At 44.7% G+C, this 8,486-nt stretch overlaps 1 pseudogene; it reads right to left on the bottom strand.

Annotated features, from left to right (window-relative positions):
- Nucleotides 1–7,696: 7,696 nt before the first annotated feature.
- LOC126413630 (5S ribosomal RNA) lies at nucleotides 7,697–7,813 on the bottom strand (annotated as a pseudogene).
- Nucleotides 7,814–8,486: the final 673 nt, after the last annotated feature.

The raw sequence follows: 8,486 nt of genomic DNA, 5'->3' as shown, positions 1-8,486 counted from the left end.
TTTATAATTCCAAATTTCTCTCTGACGTCCTGTTGGGTTGTAGGTAATAATTACAAATTAATGGAAGATTTTATTAGACCATATTTTGACTTAAACGGAACTAAAAAATACATGACTTTTCCTATAATCTCAAGAGTCCAAAGTAAGAAGATAACATACCAACCTGGTATACAAGCCATTGCAGAAATGGAAAACGCCCAAATGGTGGCCCTTTCACGTCACTCCTTCACAACGTGGATTGGCCTGATCTGATGTTATCAGTGATTTCAGTAATGTGTGTTCCTGGTTCGGTCAACACTGGTGCTATTGGAAAGGGGTAATCGTGGTTATCGTACTCCAGAGAGATTAGACCAGCGGTTACAGCTGTTCTGTGCGGCCACGCGCGACCGATTCAGTCGCTTGACAACTATCGTTCTGCTTGGTTCTAGAACTGCTTTCGTTGTGTATGTGCTTGATGCCTTGTCCTGGAGGAAACAAAACCGCTACTCTCACTGCTCCTGCTCCATTCATCTGCAATAAACTACGACAATAATCAGTTGTTCCGTCACCTCGAGGTATATGTGCCCAATGATTCTCAGCCAAAGTAGCATTAAGGTAATTCAGAATCTGACATGTAGTGTCAAGGACAGGGTGACGTTTCTCTGTTAGACTTGTAGATAAAGACAATGTCTCATCACTCATGATGATTAGTCCCGACACTCATACCTGTTTTGGAAAAATCCATAAAAACGTCTCGAAAGCGGTGTCCCTTTGGAGTATCGGTAAGCTGCAAGTATGTACCATTTGCAGTTCGTACGGAACCCATTGGAATATCTTTCGTGGAACTGATTTTTTTTCGCTATTGGTATCCAGCTGCTGGCCAGCTCTGCATCCTGTTTCTATCGCACCAGATGAAACTTCCGTGTCTTTTACGACACGCTTAAATTTCTATTTAGTTTCACGCACAATGTTTCGACGTTGGAGCTAGTTTTCTTCTTCCTAACGTCTACCCCTGACTGTTCTGTTCCTTGCTTCCGAACTTGATAGCCGCATGCAGTCATTGTGACATACGTGGTAGGAACTAGTCACGTAGAAACACCCTCTGGGTCACAGTGTATTTTTATGTAGATGATATGTTTTGGTCTGATGTCCGTGTCATCTTCAGATACAAAACTGGAGCTGCGAAATGGGTGTTTCAGAAGAAAGCAGACGAGTGTAAATTAACAGCAGTGTTGTTTTCATGAAGAACTCAGATCCTAAATTATGATAAAGGTTTACAACGTACGTGAACAGTGGTTGAATGTAACGTGTTAGAGATACAAGCCTTACGACCCATGTCCGCAGCTCGGGGTCTCGCGGTTGCGTTCTTGCTTCCCGAGCACGGGGTCCCGGGTTCGACTCCCTGCGGGGTCAGGAATTTTCACATGCCTGGAGATGACTGTTAGTGTTGTCCTCATCATTTCATCATCATCATTTGAACTGGCGAGATTGGACTGAGCAAAGATTGGCAATTTGTACGAGCGCTGATAACTGCGCAGTTGAGCGCCCAACAAACCAACCAACAACCACCACCACCACCACCACCACCACCACCACCACCACCACCACCTTACAACCCACAGCTCTGTCATAACCAAAAGTGTGCTCTCCTTCTCTCATTCGTTTCACCCTCCATATTCAACTCGACCTCCGGAAAACTAAGTGCCATGTATTAAAATAATGCTTTGGTTTTGCCTTTTGCTAGACTGCCGCAGGTTACCATAAAATCGGAAACATGACTCATACATGTATCCGCATAAATCCAACTGACGCTGGGGTTTTAAACCTGTGAAGCGCACATTGGAAATAATTTATTTGACTGGCAACAACAAAGTTGTTTCGGTCGACGTTAATAAGTCACGATAAAATCTAGCGAAAAATGTTCGCATTTAAAGGAACCAGCTTCATTTCTCAGAGCGGTTCAAACTATTTGGGCAACTCCATAGATGTGCAAAATTTAGGGACTATAGTAGCTTCCGCACTGTGTGTTACTACGGAGTAACTGAGCTCGATAATACTTTGACGGTAAATATAAATAACAGCTAGAATGTAGTACAGAAGGAAAATGAAATGCGAAATGAGACAAAAAGAAATGATACTTGCGTTTAAAGAGACCGGTTACCCTGAAGTCGCTGCGATTCATGATAGTCCTCTGGACATCACAAAAGGCGGAGCATCGTTGTTAATACGGTGTGCAATCAACATAGATAGCAATGCATGCTCAGCAACGTGCTCCAGTGTCGACCATATGTCACAATGACGTTGACCGTCGAATGTACAGTGTTAAAAGATTAGATCAGTAGCTTTCGCCTACCCACACCAAAACACCGCGACCTCCAAAACTATTAGACAATGTTCTGGATGTAATACGTGTTACCATCTCTCGACATGAGTGTACGTCCAGCATTGTGGAACATGATGGTTTTGGTGGACTATTGTTAGCGTTCGAGGACAGATAATGTTGCATGGGCGTACTGATCCCCAAATCTTCGAACACAGTATACTCAACGGCCAATGTTATTGTGACACTGTTCTCCATACCCATGTGAGTCGTTGCAAGAGACCATTCACTCCTGACTTCATTTTTATGGATGGCAATAGCGCATTGAGCTGCACAATCGTAGAAGCTCTTAAAACGGGAGAATATTCGGCGAATGGCCTGGCCTGCCCGTTCTTCCGTGTTAATTCCCGTCAAGGGTGTCCGGGATGTGTCGAAGAGCAGTAATAAAACACGTCTACATGCACCAGCGACCGTCCAGCGGTTGTCAGCCGCACAGGTGGAGGAATGGAACGCCCCACAACAACAACAACAACAACGCGTAACCAACGTTATGGCCACCATTGAAGCACATGACAGTGCATCCATTGTCGCCCGTTTTGATCATACACGCCCTATTAAGAACTGTCGCGTCTTCTGTAATGTCCAGGGGTCCTCCACAAATCGCAATGAATATAGTACGCTTATTGTCTTTCAATAAAATTATCATTTCTGTTCGTCTCATTGCGTGTTTCTTTGAGCTACCGCCTGTAGTGTACTGTAGCATTTCTATGTACGGTCCAAGATTCATCGAGCTACGTTACTGGTCACTGACATATTACACGAAAGTTAATTTCGTCCGTAAGTTTTGCGCAAGCCAGTGTAAAATTTACAATGTAAAGCCCTTACTTCATGTGAGCATAGTAAAATGAAACAAAAGAATACAACCACAATAACTAGGAAGACGAGTGGAAGCCAGGGAGCTGTTTGCTTCCGACGGCGGACCTATCGCTTGTCATCAGATTCCTTAGAAATTACGAGCAATTTGCGATCGATCGCTGTGATTTCCCAGCGCACGTGATATCTACGGACAGATTGCGCGGCATTGCAGTGGACTACTGCAACCCGCCTCTCGTGTTAGGGGCGCTTTAAACGGTAGCGCAATGAAGGGTGAGTCAGTTACAGGCAGCACAGCGGCTGGGATGGCGCAGTGGGTCTCTGCGGCGCTTTTGTGCTGCCGTCTACTGGCTGGCAGCTTCCGACAGGCGAGATGCGTCCCAGTCAGTCCGGCGTGCCCATTCAGTAAGAGGCTGCGCCGCAGTGCACAGGGGTGTTCGCCGGGCCGGCAGATACACACGCCTCCGTGGCATACTTCACTGGATGCATCCACCGCTGTCACTGGAATCAGGATCCGGACGCACAGTGGTAAAAACTATGCAGGCCCTACACATAACCCGCTCCATATTGGCACCTCCCTGTGTTTTCAAGGGTGTAAAAGCGCAGTCACAATGTGTGTGCATCGTAATCGTATTCGTTAAAGTATGAAGCAATTAAATGGTACTTGGGTGTTGGGGCTGACAAGTTCTGGCATAAGGTTCGAAAGATTTTCCTGATCTGCGCTTCAGAAACAAGATTAAGCCGATGAGGCAGCGGGAAACAAACAGTCATTTGCTCAGAAAATTAAGAGTACTCCTGCATTAACTGGAAAGCACCCGCCATTGATAAAACTTGTACGGCCAACCAATAGGTTGATCTCCTCTCCTCACTATGAACAACCAAGTGTACCCTTGAAACTCCTGCCTGTTTAAAGTTTGTGTTGGGCCAGGCAAGGATTCTGGAACCGGAACTTACACAGTTTGCAGGCAGTTGATGGAGCGACAGGGCTAAACGCGCACGAGTCAGGACACGCCCTCACAACTTTACTTGGCGCCAGTACATCATCTCCTACTACCCAATTTCACAAAAGTTCTCCAGCGAAACTTTGATTACTACCACTCGTGAAGAAAGGGTGTTGCGAATAAATAGGTACGAAGGGGGCGCGCGAGTTCTGCTTGGAAAGCTCAGCCGCTAGAGCACTTGCCCGCGAAGAACAAGGCTCGAGGTTCGCGTCCCCGTCTGACCCACCACACACACACACACACACACACACACACACACACACACACACACACCTTTAATCCGCTGTAGAATGAAACTTCATTACGGAGACTGCCTTTTTTAGCTACTAAAGCACCAAAGATTGATACACCTACGCAAATGTCATGTTCCATCAACAGGAATCGAGCCATACTCGTACTGAAGTTCCCGATGTCCATCCTAAAGATTGCCTCAGAGGCATGTGGAAATGTGAAGGATATGGGAATCCAGCAGTGACACTACTACTACTACTACTACTACTACTACTACTACTACTACTACTACTACTACTAGTAGTAGTAGTAGTAGTAGTAGTAGTAGTAGTAGTACTGGGACATATCCTGTATATTTCCCAGTAAGCCTGAGTCAACATCGTGTAAACTACGACGTTAATATTAACGGCATTTGTTGCTGTTAAAATTCTTAAATCACTTGCATTACATACACGCTTAAGTTTCCTGCACGAGTGCTTTTCAAATAATGTATTTCAGTTTTGTGATGATTTTTTTTTCTTCTGTATTAAAATGATAAACACTAATCTCAACAAATTACAACATTTAAACGTCTTGTATACGAGGGGCATTCAATAAGAAGTTACACTTTTTTCTGAAAGCAGGTTGGTTTTATTCAGGTTTACAGTACGCATATTATTCCCACAAATCATATTTTTCAGCGTAATGGCCATTCAAGACTACGGCCAAACGCGTTCCCTCGGAGGGACTGCGTGTCCGCATGGTACTGCTCTACTGGTTCACTGTTAGGCAACGTGGAAATCTGATAGTTTCGTGCGACCTTGTTCCGATGATGACGCCTCGCCCGACGCCTCACCGTGCTTTTGTTCACTACCACGCATCCGTAGACTTCCCCTAGCACCTATAGATATTTGCGATGCTCTGGTTTTTCGCCAAAATAAACTGGCAGCTGTCGGCCTGTAACGCACCTCCGTTACAGACGCCATTTGCAAGGCTACGTATGAGATGTCACCTATCAGAACTTCACGAAACTAAAGGGCTGAAGCGAGAATATTCTATGATGTCCTACAACGTATTTCACATTTTTTGTCAATCTAAATTGACCGAAAAAAGTTTTGCATTACTTACTGAACGCCCACTCATAATTTATTGTTACATTATGAAAATGAAAGTCACATGTGGCATTTTAAAAGTGAAGGTGACGGCCAGTTAAGTTTGGGAGAGGGTGCGATTAGAGCCAGTAACGGACAGTGACTCCTGTCCCCACTGTCCACACTTACAATAGAACCCTCCATTCGCGCCTGCTTCTTAACAGGTCTAACGAGGCTGAGTGGACTTCATTCCGATGTTCTCACTACAGGAAACTCTGATGTCGTCAGCGGGAATCAAGACCACGCTCTCGGCGTCAGTAGCTACCAAACGAAGGAAAGGAGGCAGTGTTGATTCAATAACCACAGCGGAAAAGTCTTGTAACTAGCGAAGTATGTTTGTTTCTCGATACAAGGGTGCAAACTGCAAATTCTTTGAATAATTAACGAAAAAGACGAATGGTGTTTCTGGACTTAGGAACACGCCATAAATTTTTTACCATCGAAATTAAATTTTCGTCGCAGTCTGTGCGCTTGTGTGGTAGATAGTTTTTTTCAGTTACTGATGGTTCCAGAACACGAAGGATCATTTACGGGTGTAATATTTCAACTCTCAACTTCTTACAGAATTAAAGTCCGTGAGGTAATGCACCTCGTCGTATCACCGCGCAGGGTGATATCATTGTAAGCAATGGAATAAAATACACCAGTGCTCAGTGGTCGTACGCTTTCATTAAATAATTACCCCTAAGTTCCCCACAAGTTAGTTACGTAGGATTACTTAACTGGAGTACGCAGTTGAGGTTACACTCAATTTAAAGTTCTACGTTTAGGTCCTGTACAGTACAGACAGCAGCTTAGCACTCCGCATAGTCCTCAGGTCTCGTTGTTTCCTGTTCATGTCGTAGTTACTGCAGGGTGGACAGTTTCACTATTGAGCAATCTCAAAAATTATCGTGCAGCTCGTTACGGTGGGAGACGGGAAGAAAAGCGAAAGCTGCACAGGGCGGCGCTTGGTTCTCGTGCCTGCCGTCGCGGTTGGAAATTGTGCAAAGAAATGATTACGTAACGTTTTACCTGTCTCGGATCCTGCTTAGTTTTCGGGATTGCGAAGTCCGTCCTCCTGTCAACCGCACGAGCTGAGTAACACCAGATAAGTGAACACCATAAACGTGTAATGCATATGCGTATAGCCAACACGTTTGAGCACCGTAGGCTCACAGAAAAGCCTCGTTGGTAAGTTACATGAAATGATGTTGCTTCATCCGTAATAGAAATGTAGAACTCGGCGAATGTTTCTGGAATATGTAGGTAAAGTAATACTAGTATAGTCACTAATCATCAATGACTTTTTCGCTATTCTCAGAAGAAGTAAAATAATCCATAATTAGTGACTTAATAATTGTTTTGTTCATAATACAAGTTCTCACCAGCTGACTCCTTTAAAAGCTTACAAATTTTGTTGCTATAAATAGATATTGAAATGCCATCCACTCGCTATGACACGCATTGGTAGCGCCTTTTGTTGTTTATCGGTATTGTTCTGTTATAATATTCCACCGGGTTCCATTTATTCGAATAAGACGCTTTACGAAATAAACTCTACGTTGTGCAGTTTTATGTTCGTTAATGTCGAACCAGCACACGACACAGTTCATATCAATCAACCGGCTTTCGTTGGTACACAGGCTGCCATCACTCACTGTCGTCAATGCAACAGGCAGTACCTAAAGTGTTAACTGCATAGGTAACAAGAGTAGTTTCAAGTCACATGCCACAAGCTCTGAAACACAGTCGCGTGTATCCTGAATATCCTTACGTGAAATAGTCACACTGTACATTTGAAAACGGTTGACTACGTTTGTGTGGCTTTAACTAATTCTTGATCTTTCGCATTGGATGAGTAAGTTCAGAATATTTTACGACTCAGTGCCCCAACAAAGTCCGTAAACATTGACACCGTCGTGTCAATTAACATGTTTCTACACAAGAGACACAGTTCAATTTGGCAGTGCTACTGAAAGCACTCCGTCTTCAGGCCACAAGTCGTCCATCGGGACCATCGGACCGCCGTGTCATCCTCAGGTGAGGATGGGGATAGGAGGGGCGTGTGGTCAGGACACCGCTCTCCCGGTCGTTATGATGGTTTTCTTTGACCAGAGCCGCTACTATTCGGTCGAGTAGCTCCTCAATTGGCATCACGAGGCTGAGTGCACCCCGAAAAATGGCAACAGCGCATGGCGACTGGATGGTGACCCATCCAAGTGCCGGCCATGCCCGACAGGGCTTAACTTCGGTGATCTGACGGGAACCGGTGTATCCACTGCGGCAAGGCCGTTGCCTAGTGCTACTGGAACTTCTCCGTGATGGTCACAAACATCTCGATGACGATAAATGATCGCGTGTACATAAACATATCAGGTGACAGCACATTACACTAACTAGCGGGTAAAGTCCGCTTTTATAGAAAACATACTTCAGTCGCGTTTTTCACAACATTCAAACTACATTGACTTCCTGAAGCATTATGACGTTTCGCGTAACGCGATTTACGTAGTAGTGGTAAGCGTCGGAAGCTGTTTAAAACTGTCCGCAGACGATGCGATTCTATGTGAGAAAGTAGGAACGCCAGACGACAATATCTGTTTGCAGAATAGCCTGCTGAGGATTGATGAACAGTGCAGGTTCTGGCAGCTGACCATGAAGGTAAATAGATGTACCATACTGCGCACACGTAAGAAAAGAAGCGCACTCCTTTACACTACGCGGTTGATGACAAATTGCTGAAAACAGTATCTGCCGTAAAATACGTAGAAGTAACTATCCAGAGCGACCTTAATTAGAATGATCATATGGAGCAGATAGTACGAAAAGCAGGTGCGAGACAGAGATTAATAGGAACCATCTTCAGGGAATGTAACTCATTCACGAATGAAGTGGCCTACAAGGCGCTTGTTTCATAGACTCTTGAGTATTGTTCATCATTATGGGGACCTTAGGAGAGGTAGAAAAGTT

Source organism: Schistocerca serialis, chromosome 7 (genome assembly GCF_023864345.2).
Source record: "Schistocerca serialis cubense isolate TAMUIC-IGC-003099 chromosome 7, iqSchSeri2.2, whole genome shotgun sequence".
NCBI classification, from domain to species: Eukaryota; Metazoa; Arthropoda; class Insecta; order Orthoptera; family Acrididae; genus Schistocerca; species Schistocerca serialis.
The sequence above is the reverse complement of the archived record's forward strand: the minus strand, read 5'-3'. Positions and strand labels throughout refer to the sequence as shown.